Raw genomic sequence first — 20,407 nt, forward strand, 5'->3', positions numbered from 1 at the left:
TGGTAAGACATTTGCATGCCAGAAGGTGGGAAATAAATCCAACAAAAATTCAGGGACCTTCCATCTCAGTGAAATTTCGAGGGGTCCAGGGGTAAGGGGCATGTCAAGATATTCCTTCTTGACATGCGATGCTGTTTGGAGCATTTGACAGGCCCCTATAGGTGAACTGCAGTGCAGGCCCTTAGGATTTTGGAGCAAAGCCCTGCCATCCCCTCCAGATAACTACTCTCCTTTTGAGAAACAGCTCTTGGCCTGCTACTAGGCCTTTGCAGAGACTGAACGCTTGACCATGGACTCCCAAGTTACTATGTGACCTGAACTGCCCACCATGAACTGGGCGTTACCTGACCCACCAAGGCACACAGTGCACGGCAGTGCGCCATCATCAAATGGAAGTGACATATACGTGATCAGGCCTGAGCAGGCCCTGAAAGCACAAGTAAATTACATGAAGACGTGGCCCAAAGGTCCATGGTCCCCACTCCTGCTGCCCCTTCTCTCTCCATCCTGCACCTATGGCCTCATGGTGAGTTCTCCATGGCAGCTGACAGAGAAAGAGAAGACTCTGGTCTGGTTTACAGATGGTTCTGCACAATATGCAGGCACCACCCAAAACTGGACGGCTGTAGCACCACAGGCCCTTTGGGGACATCCCTGAAGGACAGTGGTGTGGGCAGAACTTCAGACAGTGCACCTGGGTGTTCACTTTGCTTGGAAGGAGAAATGGCCAGACACGTGATTATATACTGATTTATGTGTCCAATGGTTTGGCTGGATGGTTAGGGACTCAGAAGGAACATGATTGGAAAATTGGTGATGAGGAAATTTGGTGAAGAGATATGTGGGCAAAAAAACATGAAGGTATTTGTGTCCCACGTGAATGCTCACCGAAGGGTAAGCTCAGCAGAGGAAGATTTTAATAATGAAGTGGAAAGGATGACCCATCCTGTGGATGCCAGTCTCCTTCCACAGCCAGCCCAGTCATCACCCACTTGGCTCATGAATGAAGCAGCCATGGTGGCAGGGGTGAAGGCAATGCACAGGCTCAGCAACATGCACTTCCACTCCCCAAGGCCAACCTGGCTGTGGCCACTGCTGAGTGCCCAACCTGCCAGCAGCAGAGACCAACACCTAGTAGTCGATACAGCACCATCCCGAGGTGATCTGCTAGCTACTTTGTGGCATGTTGACCACACTGGACAACTTCCATCACGGAAGGGGTACCATTTTGTTCTTCCTAGAATAGACACTTACTCTGGATACAGATTTGCCTTCCTTGCGCACAGTGCTTCTGCAAGAACTACCATCCGTGGACTCGCAGAATGCCTTATCCACTCCCATGGTATTCCTCACTGAAATGCCTCTGACCAAGAACTCACTTCACACATTAAAAAAAAAAAAAAAAGAACTTCACAGCAAAAGAAGTGCAGCAATGAGCCCACACTCTTGGAATGTACTAGTCTTAACATGCTCCCCAACATCCTGAGGCAGCTGGTTGGATAGAACAGTGGAACGGCCCTGTGAAGACTCAGTTACAGTGCCAGCTAGGTGGCAACACCTCTCAGGGCTGCGGCCAGGTTCTCCAGGAGGCTGTATACGCTCTGAATCAGTGTCCAATATACAGTGCTGTTTCTCCCATAGCCAGGATTCACGGATCCAGGAATTGGGGTAGAAATGGGAGTGGTACCACTCACTCTAACCCCTAGTGACCCACTAGCAAAGTTTTAGCTTCCTGTTCCTGTGACCTTATGCTCTGCTGGCCTACAGGTCTTAGTTCCAGAAGGAGGAATGCTTCCACTAAGAGATATAACAATGATTCCAATGAGCTGGAAGTTAAGAGAGCCACCTGGCCACTTTGGGCATCTCATGACTCTGAATCAACAGGCAAAGAAGGGAGTTACTATGCTGGCTGGGGAGATTGATCCTGGCTGCCAAGAGGAAATTGGACTATCCACGATGGAGGTAAGGAAGAATATGTGTGGAATACAGGAGATCCCTTAGACATCTCTTAGTATTACTGTGTCCTGTGATTAAGGTCAATGGAAAAGTACAATCCAACCCAGGCATGACTACTAATGGTGCAGACCCTTCAGAAATGAAGGTTTGGTCATCCTACAAAGTAAAGAATGATGATGACCATCTGAGGTGCTTGCTGAAGGCAAAGGGAATACAGAATGGGTAGTAGGAGAAAGTAGGTATAAGTACCAGCCACATGGCCAGTTAGAGAAATGAGGGTTGTAACTGTCATAGAGGATTTCCTCCTTATTTTGTTATGATTGTGTGGGATTATCTTTGTTTTCTTTCCTCTCTTATTTCCTTATCATGCAACATAAGATGTATTGACTTTAAATCATAGTATTTAAGTATTGTTAATTCTACATCATACTGTTTAAGTTAGAGGATAACAAGGAGAGTAAACATCACTCAAGGACTTTACCTCCTCTTCTGAGGAAGGCACTAGTGCATTTTCAGTTGTATGGACAGTTGTATTGTGTCAGGTGGAATTAAGCCTTTGTTATCCTTTACTTGGAGATTAGTATGGTTTAAGGAGATATGCATGAGTGTCAACTTGACAGCGGGTGGACTTGTGATGGTTAATTTTATGTGTCAACTTGACTGGGCCACAAGGGCGCCCAGATAACTGGCTAAAAATTATTCCTGGGTGTGCCTGAAGGTGTTCCAAGAAGAGATTAGCATTTGAATTAGTAGACTGAGTAAAGAAGACAGCCCTCCCCGGCGTGGGTGGGCCTATCAAATCCATTGAGAGCGGAATAGAACAAAAAGGTGGAGGAAGGCCGAGTCCACTCTCTACCTGACAACTTGAGTTGGGATATCAATCTTTTACTCTCAGCACTCCTGGTTCTCAGGCCTTCAGACTCAGCCTAGAATCTACACCATCAGCTTTCCGGGTCCCCTTGGCTCTGTTTCTCTGGAAGACACTAATACACCCTCTTTAACAGCTCTCATGGAGAGTCTATGTGAAAGTAAAACCAACACAAAATACAAATTAAGAGATGGAAATAGATTTCTCATGATGATCCATGAGTGCCTGGATCCAACTTGCCTGAGGAATTACGCGCCCTGACTTTCTAGTACTATGAATCAGTACATTCCTTTCCTTTCTCTTAAGCCACTTTTAGTTCAGTTTTCATCACTTGCACAGACAAATTGCAATACAATGAGAACATACCATTCTGAACCTATGTATTTCACTTAATGTATCATTATCATATTTTCATATTATTAAAACTATTCTCGGGCTTCCCTGGTGGCGCAGTGGTTGAGAATCTGCCTGCCAACGCAGGGGACACGGGTTCGAGCCCTGGTCTGGGAAGGTCCCACATGCCGCGGAGCGACTAAGCCCGTGAGCCACAACTACTGAGCCTGCGCGTCTGGAGCCTGTGCTCCGTGATGGTGAGAGGCCCGCGCACTGCGATGAAGAGTGGCCCCCGCTTGCCACAACTGGAGAAAGCCCTCGCACAGAAACGAAGACCCAACACAGCCAAAAATAAAATATAAATAAATAAATAAATCTATAAAAAAAAAAAAAAACTATTCTCCAACATTATTTTGTTTGGTATTATAGTATATTTTATCAAGCCCATAGTGGTGAACAGATAAATTGTTATTAATTTTTCAATATTATAGATAACATTGATATTAATATCCTCATAGCTAAATGTTTGTGCCTATCATGATTGTTTCCTGAAAATAAATTCCTAGAACTGGAACTTCTGGGCCAAAAGTTATGGAGGATATTAAGACTTTGTTACATATAGTAAAAGTGACCCCTTGAAAGGTGATGCCAATTTATTCTCACACCAAAAACATATGGGAATGCCTATTTCCTCCATCCACTGCCTACAATGGGTAGGATCTTTCTTAAAATCTCTGCTAAGTTAATCACATACACACAAAAGTAATATCTCATTTTACTCTGCATTTCTTTACTGAGTTGCCTGCCTTGTGTAGATTTTTCAATATTGTGCTAGATTCAGTTTGTTAACATTTAGGAATCCTGCATCTATATTCTGAAATTGGTTCTTCTGGTATTCTATTTTCTCAGGATTATCAGGCTTTTTTCTAGCTTTATAAAATAAGAAATACAGAGGTCTGAAGACGGACAAACCTGAGGTGGAGTCTAAATTCCATGATTAGATGTATAACTTTGGGCAATTTAATCTTCCTAACCCTGAATAGGGGTGCCCACTGGGAAAGGAGCCAATTAAACCTCACAGAACCTGGAAAGGCTCAGCCCTTGGAGATTCTAGGTACCACAAAAACCGCAGGTGAGACATGAGGCTAAGATGAGGAGGTGCTTGGACATGTGTTACTGAGGGATCAGACCACTACCTTCCCTCATGTTCCATATTTGCAGGCTGGCACCTTCTGTACAAGAGACGGGAAGTTTATCTTATGAAGAAATGAGATGCTCCGGACTTGGGGAGACCAGGTAGAGTAGAGGAAGTGGGGTGAGAGTAGAGGAAGTGGGGTGAGGGATGGGACTGAACATAGGGAGATTAAGTGAAACTTAACACTGAACGGTGGGGACCCCAGTCTTTCCCCAACCAGCTCCTCAATTTGTGAGCAGCTCATAACAAAGCAGGAGACGGGGCAGTTCTTTTCTGCGGAATGAAACTGCTCCAGAGGAAAGCCCTCCCTGCTCTAACACTTGAGGGTATTCCCAATAACAGAGCCCTTTCACTTACCAGTTTCCCTGTGTGAGGTCCGTGTGTCCACAAACCTGCCCATGTACTCAGAGCTTCCACTCAGAGTTGTAATGCTGCACACCTGTGTGAGGAGATAGCCAAGGAACATAAGACATTTGAAGAGAAAACAAATAAGAGAATTTTTATTTTTTATTATAACATTTTTATTATAACTTCTTAATTATATATATTGTATATAATTATATAACATAAGTGTATTATAACTCATTCTTTTAACTTTACTATAATTTATATTACGACACTATAACAAAAAGAAATAAAGAGTCAACTGAAATAATTTAGGGGGAGAGGAGATGCAGAATAAACCCTTTAAAACTCCCTTCTTGACAGAGGTGAACACTTGTCCCCTTCTCCTGATATTTCTTTGATGAGGAAGGAGCTTAATCCATGCAAAAATGACATAGCTCATTGGTAATTATGGGAAGATCAAAAGGGAACCCTTGACTCAGCTCCACCATTTTTTTCTTCTTGGGAGCCAGTGGGCCTACAGGGACCATGAGTTCTCCATCACTGCCCTCCAAACTTTTAGTTGTACAGAGAAGGGTGGAAGACTCAGTTTAGGACTGTGTTCTGATTACTATTGCTTTATAACAAGTTAACCCAAGGGAACTATACTCAGTCTTTTTTTTTTTTTTTTTTTTGGCCACACCACGTGGCTTGTGAGATCTTTGACCAGGGATCGAACCTGGGCCCTCGGCAGCGAGATTACAGGGTCCTAAACACTGGACCGCCAGGGAGTTCCCTATATTCAATATCTTATAATAACTTACAATGAAAAAGAACCTGAAAAAGAATATATATATAACTGAATCACTTTGCTGTATACTTGAAACTAACACAAAATTGTAAATTTACTATACTTCAATAAAAATAAATAAATAAATCTAATAAATATGAATATAAAGATGTGTATATGTATGTATGTATATATATAACAAGTTAACCCAAAACGTAAAGGCTTAAAACAAACATTTTCTTTTGCTCCCAGATTCTGTGGGTCAGAGATCCAGACGGGGCCAGCAGAAAAGGCCCGTTTCCGCTGCATGACCCCTGGGGCCTCAGCTGGGAAGGCTCCAGGGCTGGAAGGCCCGACTGCTGGAGGCTGGATTCACATGGAGGCGCCTTCACTTCCATGTCTGGCGTTTAAGGCTGACTGTCTGCTGAGACCTCCGCTTGGAGCTATTGATCGTAGCACCTACACGTGACCTCTCCCTAGGGCCTCGGCTTAGACTTCTTACCTTACAGCTCAGGGCTCCAAAAACAAGCGCTTGGCAAACAAGAAGAAGCTGCAAGCATTTATTCCTGGCCTCAGGATTCACACATCCGTTGTTTCCATCACACTCTATTGATTACAAGGGAGTTACAAACCCGCCCAGGTTTGGGGCGAGGGAAAGACATAGACCCGCACCTTTCAAAGGATAGAGTCTCACAGAATTTCTGGGTATCTTCTAAAACTGCCTCAGGGCATAATCTTAAAGACCCTAACATCTGATGCAAGGGACAAAAACATTAAAGAAATAAATGAGGAGGGGCTTCCCTGGTGGCACAGTGGTTAAGAATCCGCCTGCCAATACAGGGGACACGGGTTCGAGCCCTGGTCTGAGAAGATCCCACATGCCGCGGAGCAACTAAGCCCGTGCACCACAACTACTGAGCCTGCGCTCTAGAGCCCGAGAGCCACAACTACTGAGCCCGCGTGCCACAACTACTGAAGCCCGTGCGCCTAGAGCCCATGCTCCGCAACAAGAGAAGCCACCGCAATGAGAAGCCCGCGCACCACAACAAAGACCCAACGCAGCCAAAAATAAGTAAATAAATATTTCAAAGAAAGAAAGAAATGAGGAGTAAAACCGAAGCGCTAACAAACTTCTCCCAGCTGTACTTCCAAGCAACTGTGGGCTGCAAGGAAAGGGAACTCAGACTACTCCCACAGCAGAGAGACAAAGGAGGGAGACACGGGGGAGACGGGCAGATGCTCCCAGCGCTCCTCCCCCCATCCCTCTGAGACCACCTTCTCAGCCCCAGCAAGCCCCCCAGGAGAGCGAGTCCCACAACCAGTCCCAACCCCTAGTTTCTTTTAGGTCTTTGCCGAAAACAAGAAACTCTCTCTCCCTAAGCTGGGCTTAAATTCAGGACAAAAAGGAGCAGACACAAGTCAAAGGCTTTTCTCTCTAATATTCTCTCCCTTACCAAGGTAAATCAGAACTAAGAAATATTCAACAATTTCCACACAAGTTGTAACCCTCCGCTGTGGAGATAAGATTTTTTTTTTTTTTTTTTAAACCCTTCGAGTATTTTTGATGCTCCACCTTCCTAAAGATTGCCCTCGGGGGCTTCCCAGGTGGCGCAGTGGTTGAGAATTCGCCTGCCAATGCAGGGGACACGGGTTCGAGCCCTGGTCTGGGAAGATCCCACATGCCGCGGAGCGACTAGGCCCGTGAGCCACAATTGCTGAGCCTGCGCGTCTGGAGCCTGTGCTCCGCAGCAAGAGAGGCCGCGATAGTGAGAGGCCCGTGCACCGCGATGAAGAGTGGCCCCCGCTTGCCGCAAATGGAGAAAGCCCTGGCACAGAAACGAAGACCCAACACAGCCATAAATATAAAAATAAATAAATTAATTAAGAAAAAAAAAAAAAAAAAAAAAGATTGCCCTCGGGCTCCGGAGGAACAAGCAGGTAAATCCTTCAAAGGGACAGACATAATAGCAGTGACAGCCACCTGACTCCATGTGTGAACATCTATCCATCACTCTGTTCTATCATTGGAGACACTGGGAGGGCAGGTTCAAGGTCAACTCCCTCTTATTCTTGAATAGCAACAACAAAGTTTAAGTAAGCAAAGCTGAGTAGGATTTATAGTCAAAGAGCTGAAGTAGGAATTCTGCAAACAATGAAGTTCTTCCTTTGTTGCGACATTTATCTTTTGCAAGGAGGGTAGAACTTTGCAGTTATTTGTTTAATATGTTGTCTGTCACCGCCGTCTTTTTCTCCAGAAAGAAAAAAACAATTTTATGACTAATGTCAGGCAGTCTTTACACTTATAAAAAGGAATTTTAAAAAAAAAAAAAAAAAAAAAAAGGAATTTAAACAGTGTTCCCGGAGAGTCATTGAGTAGGAGTATTTTGAGTCCCAGTAACAGAAACCCACTTAAGCCAGCTTACATTTGTGAAGGAAACTGTATTTTAAGGAACCTGGGGTTACTCACAGAACTCAAGGGCAGAGATCTGGCTGAACCTCAAAAACAGGCTCAGCAAAGCCTGGAACCAAGGACTAGAGCGCTTCCGGGACACAGGAGGTCCTCTTTATCTCATCAGTCTGAGCTGAAGTCTCAGCCTTACTTCCAAATTCCTGGGAATGACTGGCCAGCCTCAGTCAGGTGCTTATCTCTGAAGCAATCAACAACACCCAGGAAAAGCATGTGAAGCTGGCTCGTCACCTTGTGAACCCGTGGATGGAGGGAGGTCAAATTCCCAGAAACCTGGGGATGGGAGCAGAGCATAAATGCGTTTGTCCTTTGGGTGACTCAGAGCCCCTAAGCCTCCCAGAAAAGAAGCTTAGAGAAGGGAGGAAAAAAAACACTGGGGGAAGGGGCAGACTTCCTGATTTGGCCAAATATTCTGGACACTCCCTTTTGGGTGGATGAGGCTGGATTGGGTCCTAGGAGCAACAAGCATCCTGGCTATTTCCATATCTAGCAACCAGGTGCAGGCAGTGCCCCCAGGGTTCTGACCGTGGTCATCTTCTCTTCACACAACCATCCCTGGCAAAGCTCATCTATTCCAATGCCTTCAAACACCATCTATATGTTGACAGTGGGGTCACTCATCTAGCAGGGTGTACGCCTTAGAGGCACCGGGGCCAACACATATGAAAACCTTGAGAATGGATCCAGCCATGAGAATCCTGAATAATTCAGATCAGTTGGCTTTAGCGTGGTGAGTGAACCAGATGCAGGTCAGAGGGGGTGGGCAAAGGTGGGCAAATTAGGATCCTGCTGCAATAGCCCAGACAGCTTCAACAGAGGTAAAGATTGTGGAGATGCAGAGAAACTAAAGAATTCAAGAGACATTTAAGAGATAAAATCAACAAGGCTTGGGGAAGGGGAGGAGGAGGCAAGAGTGACTTCTAGATTTTGACTTGCATAAACTAATATATGATGAAAATGACTCACAGAGATTGGGAACACTGGAATAGGAACAGGTTTTGGGAGGAAGATCATGAGTTCAGGTTGAATGTGTTGAAACTGGTGAGTCTTTTAATATCGAAAACTTGATACATAGCAGGCAACTGTGTACAGGGATCCTCAGTGGAGAGGTATGGGCTAGAGGTGTAAATGTAATCTTAATCCCTGTCCCCATGCATTGCTCTAATCCAATCTGAACTTCCAACACAGCCTCTTGACTTCCCTGCCTAATCCACCGGTCTCCTCCAATCTACTGACACAGAAACTACACTGAATGTTTCAGAATGTCATTCCCCAGTTTGAAATCCTTTCCTTTAATTTCATGATAAAATTTCCCAAAAAGGCACATATTCCTGGTGTTTGCCTGGCTACGTGAGACTGGATACAATAGAAGGTCAGATAACAATCAACCTGTCACTGGTATAAAAGGGCATGACTCAGTAGGGCACAATCATAAAATCTCTTTATTCTTAACTCTCCACTGTTCTCAGACCTGCTGTGTAATACCACCCTTCTGTACCTCTGTATTATATTACAACCTGTAGCTTTCTTTTAAATTGTTATCAAAATATAAGATACATATAGAAAAGTATATACGTATCATGTGTATACAGTCCAGTGAATTTTCACAAACTGAACAGACCTGCAAAATTAGCATCTAAGATCCTATAGATTTTTATGTCACTTTGGCTGTTGGAATTAAGATAATTTCAGATATTAAAAGGTCTAGTCTAATCTATTATCAAATGTGCATTTCTCATCCAATTCAAAGCTTCTTCACTTCCCCCCAGCTCAGGCTCGAGACTCAGAAACCCTGCAAAAAGGAAAACGGAGGGAGTAGTCTGCATCTTTAAATATTTTCTTTCTTGTTTTTTCCCTCCTTCCTCTCCCCTGCTTATTATACTGCTCTGGCTCCTCCAGAATCAGGATGAGAGAAAGGATGAGAGGTGAAAGAGCAAAGATCAGGTACCCCTCTGTGTACCTCCCCAATCGCCAGATGGCATAGCTCAAGTTATCCCAAGAAGTCTTTCACCATACTTTCCTCATACCCAGGAAGCAGCACAGGGCAGGCTCCTTTCTGCAGTTCAACCAGCATCCACCTGGGAAGGAGAGGGTGGACCCTCCTTCTGGAAAGCACCCCAAGTCTTTTACAAATGGTTCTTTCAATACCACCTAACTTGGCTCCACTGGGCCACCAACTCCTCAGAAAAATGACTGCACACTCTCTTCCTGATTAATCCCTTTCTTCTGTTAGAAGAAATGACAGAATTAGAAAATCACCATTTTGTAACCCCTAGAAACAACAGATCTAGGTAATGGCCATGAACGGCCAGTGAAATCATTAGGTGAATGGTTGACAGGGCACTCTGCAGGGGATGGATCAAGCTGATAACCACTGAACGCCATGATGAATCTTAGCGTCACTAAAAGTGATTCTTCCCGATATGATGCAATGGGAAAATCACAGCACCATCTGTAAGTATCCTTGCAAAAGCAACAACTACAAAAAGTACCTGAATCTAATCAAACCTCTAGATCTATCTACCACTTTACAGAAAACAGAGGAAAGAGAGAAGTTCACTAAACCACACTGTAAGAAAGCTATCAGCCAAATTCGGATTGTGAGAAATTCTACAGAACAAATGACTCAATTCTCCAACAAATAAGATCACACAAAAGGTGTGTCTTAAAAGCGATGGTGTCAGGGAGCTTCTGGGGGGATAAAAGAATTGTTCTGTATCCTGATCGTGGTGATAGTTACATGAACTTATACATGTGTTAAAATTCACAGAACTGTACACCAAGAATCCATTTTACTGTATGTTAATTTAAATATTGAAAAAAAATTTAAGTGGCATGGAAGGACACAAAAGGGAATATGAAGAACTGTTAGAAATTAATAGAATAGACATGTCAACCAAATCTGGATTCAGAGAAACAAACTTTTAAAAAGACAATAATCTTTTGATGTTCCTACTACTTGGTTTCTTTTATAAATTTATTTATTTATTTATTTTTGGCTGCATTGGGTCTTCGTTGCTGCGCACGGGCTTTCTCTAGTTCCGGCGAGCAGGGGCTACTCTTTGTTGCAGTGCATGGGCTTCTCATTGCGGTGGCTTCTCTTGTTGCAGAGCACGGGCTCTAGGCTCATGGGCTTCAGTAGTTGTGGCATGCGGGCTTCAGTGGTTGTGGCTCAAAGGCTCTAGAGTGCAGGCTCAGTAGTTGTGGCGCACGGGCTTAATTGCTCCATGGCATGTGGGATCTTCCCGGACCAGGGCTCGAACCCGTGTCTCCTGCATTGGCAGGCAGATTCTCAACCACTGCGCCACCAGGGAAGCCCCATGGTTTCCTGCAGAAACTCCTATATATCCTGGCTCCTCCCTTACCTCTTCAGAGCAGTCCCTCAGAGTCATCTGAGAGGCTGTGTTCCAGACTTAAGTCCTCAGCAGGTCCGTCAAATAAAAAGTAATTCTCAAAAAAAAAAAAATCAGGGAAAATATAAATGTGTACTGACTATTAAACTGTATGATGCTATTATATGGCATGGTAAGATAAATGATATGGTGATAAAAATATGGTGGTTATGGAGTTGTGGGGGTTTGGGTTTTTTTGGTGGTGGTGGTTGTTTTTTAAAGTCCTTATCAGCAAGAGATACATACTAAAATATTTAAAGGTGAAATGGTATAATGTCTGGGATTTGCTTTAAAATACTCCAGAAAAAATATACATATAATATAGTAAATACACAGTAGATGACAGAATAAGAGTGGGATTTTATCTCTTTGTTCACTGCTGTATCCTCAATTATCTACAAGTATTAGGGTATGTGGCACATGGTAGATACTTGGCAAAAATTAGTTGAATGAATGAACGAATGAAGAGGCCCATTTAGCACTGTTACTCCTGTTACTGCCTGTCTCACAGCCATCCATCATATATTCCTTTACTGATGACTCTACCTCTTAGTTCTTCTATCACTCCTAACTTCTCTGGTATATAGTTCTGCCCCTGCTTGTTGATGAACCCATGTCTAAAGTCATGCTCAGATAGACAAAAAAAGAAAAAAACCTCATTGTCATCACTGGTACCATTTCCTCCCAAAGTTCAATGTGCAAGTTCAACACAAGTTTTGCATTTTCCTTCACAGCTTTCATTACACACATGAGCCCATGGTGATCTGGTCCCTGCCTACCTTCCCAACTGCACCCTCCTACTGTCTTCTTCCATGAATCCTATACTCCAGCCCCGCAAACTACTTGCTGCCCACCACAAGCACTTTGATGTATCAGACTTCTCTGCCTTTGTACCTGGACTTCCCTCTGCCTAGGGTGCTCCTTTCTCCTTATACATCCAGTGAGCTATGTTCATTCTTCAAGAGTTGGTCCAAATATCAACTCCCCATTGAAGACTCCCCTGACCCTTCCAATCTCTGTGCTCCTAGGACTCAATTAAAATTCTTACCATTTTTTTTTTTTTTGGCCATGCTGCACGGCATGCAGAATCTTAGTTCCCCGACCAGGGATCAAACCCGTGCCCCCTGCAGTGGAAGCACAGAGCCCTAACCACTGGACCACCAGGGAATTCCCTCTTATGCATTTTATTTTTGTTGTCACTACAGGGCTGTCACTTATGCATTTTATTTTCGTTGTCACTAATAATAATAGTATTATTATTACTATAATAATAGTAATAGTATCATCATACATTAATCCAGGGCTTGTCACTATTTTAATCACTTCATATATACTGACCTTTAATCGTCAAAAAAAAATCATAGTATATGTACTATTATTTTTGCAATTTTACAAATGAAGAAGTTGAAATAACTTTCCTAAGGTCACACATCTAGTAAGATGAAGCCAGGATTGCAAACACAGGTGGTCTGGATCCACAGTCCGTACTTCTAATGACTGTCCTATGCTGCTTCTCCACACAGCAGTGCTGTGTGCTTGGCTGCAACTTCTGGCTAACTCTGTTTTAGGCTTCCCAATTTTATTTGTCTACAGAACACATTTGAAGTTTTAATAAACTTCATGGAATGACCACAGGATTCAAGATATGTACCATATGGCTGAATTTAAAAAGGAAAAAAGAACATAAGACTAAAAGGAAGGAAGGGATGAATGAACAAACAAAGGGAGGAAAGAAGGGAAGGAGGGAAAACTGGTCTCAAAATCATAAGAGATGACCAAAACTGAACATTTAAATCTACAAACATTGTGAGCACATTAAAGAACGCCTAAATAAATGAAGAGGTATACCATGTTTAGAGATCAGACGACTCAGTATAGTTAAGATGTCAATTCGGGACTTCCCTGGTGGCGCAGTGGTTAAGAATCCACCTGCCAATGCAGGGGACATGGGTTTGAGCCCTGGTCTGGGAAGATCCCACATGCCACGGAGCAACCAAGCCCACGTGCCACAATTACTGAGCCTGCGCTCTAGAGCTCGTGAGCCACAACTACTGAAGCCCACGCGCCTAGAGCCCATGCTCCACAGCAAGAGAAAACACTGAAATGAGAAGCCCGTGCACGGCGACGAAGAGTAGCGCCCGCTCACTCCAACTAGAGAAAGTCCACGCACACCAACGAAGACCCAACGCAGCCAAAAATAAATTAATTAAAAACAAAAAAGATGTCAGTTCTCCCTAAATTGATCTATAGATTAACACAATACCAATAAAAATACCAGACAGATATTTTGTAGAAATGGACAGGCCGAATCTCAAATTTAAATAGAAATGCAACGGATCTAGACTACCCAAACCAATCGGGAAAAATAAGAACAAAGTTGAAGGACTTATAAAAAAAAAAAAAAAAAAAAGTTGAAGGACTTATAATACTTGACTTTTAAGACTTACTATAGAACTAACTAACTATGAAGTCTGCCTATTCTATTATTACATATTAATATATATTAATTTATGAAATAGTAATATATATTATTAGCAGTATGATATTGGCATAAGGATAGACATATAAATCAATGGAATAGAGTACAGATATAGACCCACACATATATAGTCAATTGATCATGAACAATGATTCTGAGGTAATTTAGGATAGTCTTTTCAACAAAAGATTAGTCTTCTCAACAAAAGGTCCTGGAGTAATTGTATATCCGTATGCAAAAGAATGGATCTCAACCCTTACCTCATACCATACACAAAAATAACTCAAAATAAATTATAAACTTCAATATAAGAATTGAAACTATAATACTTTTGGACAAAAACACAGGAGAATTTTTTTCTTTATTTTGGTTTGGGTAAAGTTTTCTTAGGTAAGACATAAAAAATATCAAATGAAAAAACTGATAAATCAGACTTCATCAAAATTAAAAACTTCAAAAGACACTGTTAAGACAATGAAGAACAGAGTGAAGTAAGTCAGAAAGAGAAAAACAAATACCATATGCTAACACATATATATGGAATCTAAAAAAAAAAAAAAAAAAAAGGTCATGAAGAACCTAGGGGCAAGACGGCAATAAAGACACAGACCTACAAGGGAATGGACTTGAGGACACGGAGAGGGGGAAGGGTAAGCTGGGACAAAGTGAGAGAGTGGTAGTGTATATATGGACATATATAGACTACCAAATGTAAAATAGATAGCTAGTGGGAAGCAGTCGCACAGCACAGGGAGATCAGCTCGGTGCTTTGTGACCACCTAGAGGGGTGGGATAGGGAGGGTGGGAGGGAGGGAGACGCAAGAGGGAAGCGATATGGGGATATATGTATATGTATAACTGATTCACTTTGTTATAAAGCAGAAACTAACACACCACTGTAAAGCAATTATACTCCAATAAAAACGTTAAATAAATAAATAAATAAATAAAAATCCTCAAATTCTATATATAAAAAAAAAAAGACAATGAAGAGACACACCACAGACTAGGAGAAATATATGTAAAATGTATATCAAACAAAAGAATTGTATCCAGAATGTATAAAGAACTTTTACAACTCCATAATAAGAAGACCAACAACCCAATAAAATAAAATAGGCCAAATATTTTAACAGACACATTATCAAAGAAGACATATGAATGGCAAATAAGCACATGAAAGGATGTTCAAGATCATCAGTCACCAGGGAAATGCAAATTAAAACTAGAATGACTAAAACTTAAAAGACTGTCAATACCGAACTGGAACATTGCTGGTGGGAAAGTAAAATGGTACAACTACTTTGGAAAACAGTTTCACAGTTTCTTGTAAAGTTAAACATATAATTACCATATGACTCAGCAATTTCACCCCTAGGTGTTTATCCAAGAGAAATGAAAACGTGTATCCACACAGAGACTTGATGATGTATATTCATAGAAGCAGTAAATCATGTTCAAAGCAGGATTATTCATAAAGCCAAAAACAGGAAACAATTCAAATGTACATCAACAGGTAACTGGATAAACAAACTGTGGTATTTCTATACCACAGAATATTACTCAGCAAAAAAAAAAAAAAGGGAATGAATTGAAGATGAAATAGATACACTTCCTCCTCTACTCCCCACTAAGTACAGCTAAAAACTATGGACATTATACATAAAACAAACGTAAGAAGACTCTAAAAGGTAGACATAAGAAGATAGACCAGCTAGGGACCTTGGGACCTCAGAAACAAGGCAGTGAGTTCCCTGGGTTTTCTTTTTTTTTTTTTTTAATATTTATTTATTTATTTGGCTGCACTGGGTCTTAGTTGCAGCATGTAGGATCTTCATGCAGGATCTTTAGTTGAGGCACAAAGGATCGTTAGTCGCGGCATGTGGGATCTAGTTTCCTGACCGGGGATCGAACCTGGGCCCCCTGCATTGGGAGCACAGAGTCTTAGCCACTGGGCCACCAGGGAAGTCCCTTCCCTGGGTTTTCCTTAAATTTATTTATTTATTTATGGCTGCGTTGGGTCTTTGTTGCTGCAGGTGGGCTTTCTCTAGTTGTGGTGAGCAGGGGCTACTCTTTATTGTGGTACGTGGGTTTCTCATTGCGGTGGCTTCTCTTGTTGTGGAGCACGGGCTCTAGGCGTGCGGGCTTCAGTAGCTGTGGCACGTGGGCTCAGTAGTTGTGGCTCCCGCGTTCTAGAGCGCAGGCTCAGTAGTTGCGGTGCACAGGCTTAGTTGCTCTGCGGCATGTGGGATCTTCCCGGACCAGGGCTCGAACCCGTGTCCCCTGCACTGGCAGGCGGATTCTTAACCACTGCGTCACCAGGGAATTCCCCTGGGTTTTCTTTTGACCTCATATATCTGAACAGTACAGAAGCTGCCAACCTGGGAACACCAATGGACACAAACAAAATAATCCCCAAGAAATCTCTCTGGCCAAAGGCAGAGGAAAGGGGCTAGCCAGCAAGACAGAAAACTTTTAATCATAATCACTCTATCCCACCAAACACCATGGAAAGAGCCATAGCCCCATCACCACCCCCATCAGCAAATGCTGAATGGGGAGCCTGGACTTCCATTCTTGCCTGGCTGTAACAAGGCACCTCTAACAGCCGCTGCTGGGCTGGTATCAGAGAAGACTGAGTGGAGACCAAGGACTTTCATCCCTACTTGGCGTTGATGAAGCCTCCCTTCCAAAACGTCAGGGGAGATCACATGGGGATCATAGACTTCCATCCCCACCCAGCGATAACAAGGTGCCACTCTCCCTCCCCACCAGAGTCAGAGGAGGCTAAGTGCTTTGGCAGAGTGGATTAAGAAACATGACTCAACTATATGCAAGAACACTATGCTGAGTGAAAAAAAAAGCCAATCTCAAAAGGCCATATACTGTTTGATTCCATTTATATAACATTCTAGAAATGACAAAATTACAGAGATGGAGAACAGATTAGCTGGTTGGCAAGGGTCAGAGATGTTGAGGGGAGGAAGGAGAATGTGAAACCAGGGAGATCTTTGGGCTAATAGAATAGTTCTGTATCTCACTTGCAATGGTGGTTACACAAAACTACACATGATAAAATGGCAGAAAACTATACACACCCATTGTATTAGTGTCAATTTCTGGGTTTTGATCTTGTACTATAGTTAACATTAAGATTGGAGCTCTCTGTCCTATCTTTGCAGTTTCCTGTGAATCTATAAATATTTCAAAATAAAAAGCTTTTTTAAAGGAATGAACTAATAATACCTATAATAAAGTGGATAAATCACAAAGACATTATGCTGAGTGGATAAAGCCACATATACAAAAGAGTATATGATATATGATTCCACTTACATAACTCTAGAAAAGACAAATCTAATCTATGGTGACAGAAAGCAAACCAGTGGTTTCCTGGGGCTAAGGAGGTTGACTGGTGTGGGACACAAAAGAACATTTTTGGGTAATAAAAATGTTCCATATGTTTATGCGGTCATAGATATAAGGTCAAAACTCATGGGAATGTATGTTTAAAATTAATGTTTTTTATTGTACATAAACTATATCTCACTAAAGTTGATTTAAGATCACTTCACAATAAAACGATAAAAGATCATCAAATCATATAACTTTATGAATAAGAAAAGAAGAAAACATTTTAATGTACAGTAAGATATTCAATTGTATGTTCTTGTTATAAAATATGGCATTCTTGCCCATTTGAGTATAAGATGGCTGAGAAAGTCAGATCCAATTGTAATACCCATATGTATACAAAAGTCCTGCTAACATCGACACTTTGCCTGTATATATCCTCCAAAGTAATATTCATACATTGTATACCCTCATATTATCCTCAAAGACTGAGGGCTGGAACCTTAAAGGCCCATTTGTGTTGATCAATTACTTCACTAACTGTGTAGAGGTGTATCCCACCTGAAACCAGAAAGTGACCACAGCTGCACAAATATAATGGAGGGGAAATGATGCTTCAATAGAAGGATTTCTTGATATAATCCACCCTGATTATGAGAGAGAGGGTGAGATCTAGCCACCTCCTGAAACAGTCAGTTTAGTCAGTACACAAAAGTACGGAGTCACCACCAAATAACCCCAGACAGAACCCCCAATTTAAAACTTTTCAAATTTCAAAATACTGATGACAAAATCTCTATACTATCTTCACAATTTTCCTGTAAATCTAAAACTAGTATTCTAAAATTAAAAGTTTATCTTTTAAAAAGGACTTACTCCTTTATAAAATAAATCACTGAATATATATATAGTGTTGACGCTGTGGCCTGAGCAGGAGTTGTGACATTTTTGGAACATGAATCGGTGAAACCTTCATGATGTTACCGGCTTTACATGCCACTTCTTGATGTTGGGTGGAGAACACAAAACTGCTCACAGATTAGTGCTTTAGAGTGGGTTTGCGGAAGAGAGATTTAGAAAACCGCACTCAAAATACACCCCCCAAAACATACTGGTTAACTATTGTCACTGCCCACAAAAATGTTTCCAGATGCCAGGAACTATGGAAAAGATAACAAATATTACTATGAAATTAACATAAACTAGTTGGCCAGTGGACAGGTGCTCTCTACCTAGTGATGAAAAGATTTGGAATATTATCTGTGAACAAATACAACTGGAATGGGAGAGGCCACATCCCAAAAAAGGAGACCTACTTTTTTTTTATTGAAGTATGGTTGATTTACAATGTTGTGCTAATTTCTGCTGTACAGCAAAGTGATTCAGTTATACATACATATATCTTTTTTATATTCTTTTCCATTACGGTTTAATCACAGGATATTGAATATAGTTCCCTGTGCTATGCAGTAGGGCCTTGTTGTTTATCCATCCTATATATACTAGTTTGCATCTGTTAACCCCAAACTCCTAATCCTTCCCTCCCCCAACCCCCTCCCCCTTGGCAACCACAAGTCTGTTCTCTATGTCTGTAGTCCATTTCTGTTTCGTAGATATGTTTATTTGTAAGAAGACCTACTTTAAAGTAGTTCCTCTAGGACAGCTGGTGGACAGAACTGCCTTGCCACCCCTCCTAAGCTTAGCAGGCGGGCACCAGGACAAAACCTCACCACCGCCACATCCCCGCCAAAAACAAAAATCAAACAAACAAAAAACCCACCACAGGGCTTCCCTGGTGGCGCAGTGGTTGAGAATATGCCTGCTAGTGCAGGGGACACGGGTTCGAACCCTGGTCTGGGAGGGTCCCGCATGCCGCGGAGCGACTGGGCCCGTGGGCCACAACTGCTGAGCCTGCGCGTCTGGAGCCTGTGCCCCGCAACGGGAGGGGCCGCGGTAGTGAGAGGCCCGCGCACCACGATGAAGAGTGGCCCCTGCTTGCCGCAACTGGAGAAGGCCCTCGCACGAAACGAGGACCCAACACAGCTATAAATAAATAAATAAATAAATAAATAAATAAAGTAGCTATTAATTAAAAAAAAAAAAACCCACCACAGTTGTCCAGAAAAAAGAAAACCAGAAAATTTCTACTTCCAGTTATATATAAGGGGGAAAAAAGAAATATTAACTAGTGAGTCAAAGTGAAAATATAAGGCCAGTCACTGGGCAGCCTTCCCATACCCAAATGCAGTGGCTTTTAAACTAACAGACTCACCCAGAGAGGTTCTAGAAATAGGGAAAAAGCCAGGAGATGCCAGGCTCCCACCCCTGAGAGGAGAAGGTCCCAGCAATTAAGAAAAGAGTACCATCTGGACACGGACCCTAGGAAGATAGTGAGAAATCCACATCCAAACTCACACAGATCCTGGGCTGCCTGGGGAGAACACCGCTCACAGGCTGGCACATTGTTTTAAGTCACTATCTCTTAGACCCAGATCACAGGCACCCAGGTGCTCCAGGCTACAGACTGTGCCACTGCCTTACCCCTTGCATTTTTCAGGATTCTTTGTATCCATGTAACAGAAAGTCAGTTCAAAGTGGTTTTTAAAAAAGAAAAAGATGTGACTTCCCTGGTGGCACAGTGGTCATGAATCCGCCTGCCAGTGCAGGGGACATGGGTTCGAGCCCTGGTCCGAGAAGATCCCACATGCCACGGAGCAACTAAGCCCGTGCGCCACAACTACTGAAGCCCACGTCCTAGAGCCCGTGCACCACAACAAAGAGTAGCCAGCCCCTAGTCGCCACAAGTAGAGAAAGCCCGCGTGCAGCAACAAAGACCCAATGCAGCCAAAAAAAAAGGAAATGACAGGACTTCCCTGGTGGTCCAGTGTTTAGGACTCCATGCTTCCACTGCAGGGGGCATGGGTTTGATCCATGGTTGGGGAACTAAGATCCCGCATGCTGCGTGGTGCGGCAAAAAAGATAAAAAAGGAAAAGACATTGATGACATTGATTCGTTCCTGTAATTTGAAAAGTCAGGAGCAGTCATGTGGCTGGATCAAGGGGTTCAAACAATATCATCAGGTCTCAGTCTCTCTCTCTCCCTCCACGATGCAGCTTTGCTCTCCTCTATGTTGGCTTTATTCTCTGTTAGGCTTTCTCTAAGTGGAGCGCACTGCAGTCAACAGGCCTATAGTCTACAAGCTTGGGAGCCATGGTGGAAACACAGAGACTTCATTCTCTGCATTTCCA

General features: G+C 42.7%; 1 long non-coding RNA gene across 8 annotated transcripts in view; it reads right to left on the reverse strand.

Annotated features, from left to right (window-relative positions):
• Positions 1-20,407, reverse strand: part of LOC309618006 — a 151,996-nt gene that overhangs the window by 109,350 nt on the left and 22,239 nt on the right. For all 8 annotated transcript variants that reach the window (XR_014238227.1, XR_014238228.1, XR_014238229.1 and 5 more), the window contains one exon: positions 4,710-4,791. This is a non-coding gene — a long non-coding RNA (uncharacterized lncRNA). The remainder of the gene's footprint in view (positions 1-4,709; positions 4,792-20,407) is intronic.

This window comes from Balaenoptera borealis (genome assembly GCF_965194805.1).
Source record: "Balaenoptera borealis genome assembly, chromosome: 20".
In the NCBI taxonomy this organism is placed as follows: Eukaryota; Metazoa; Chordata; class Mammalia; order Artiodactyla; family Balaenopteridae; genus Balaenoptera; species Balaenoptera borealis.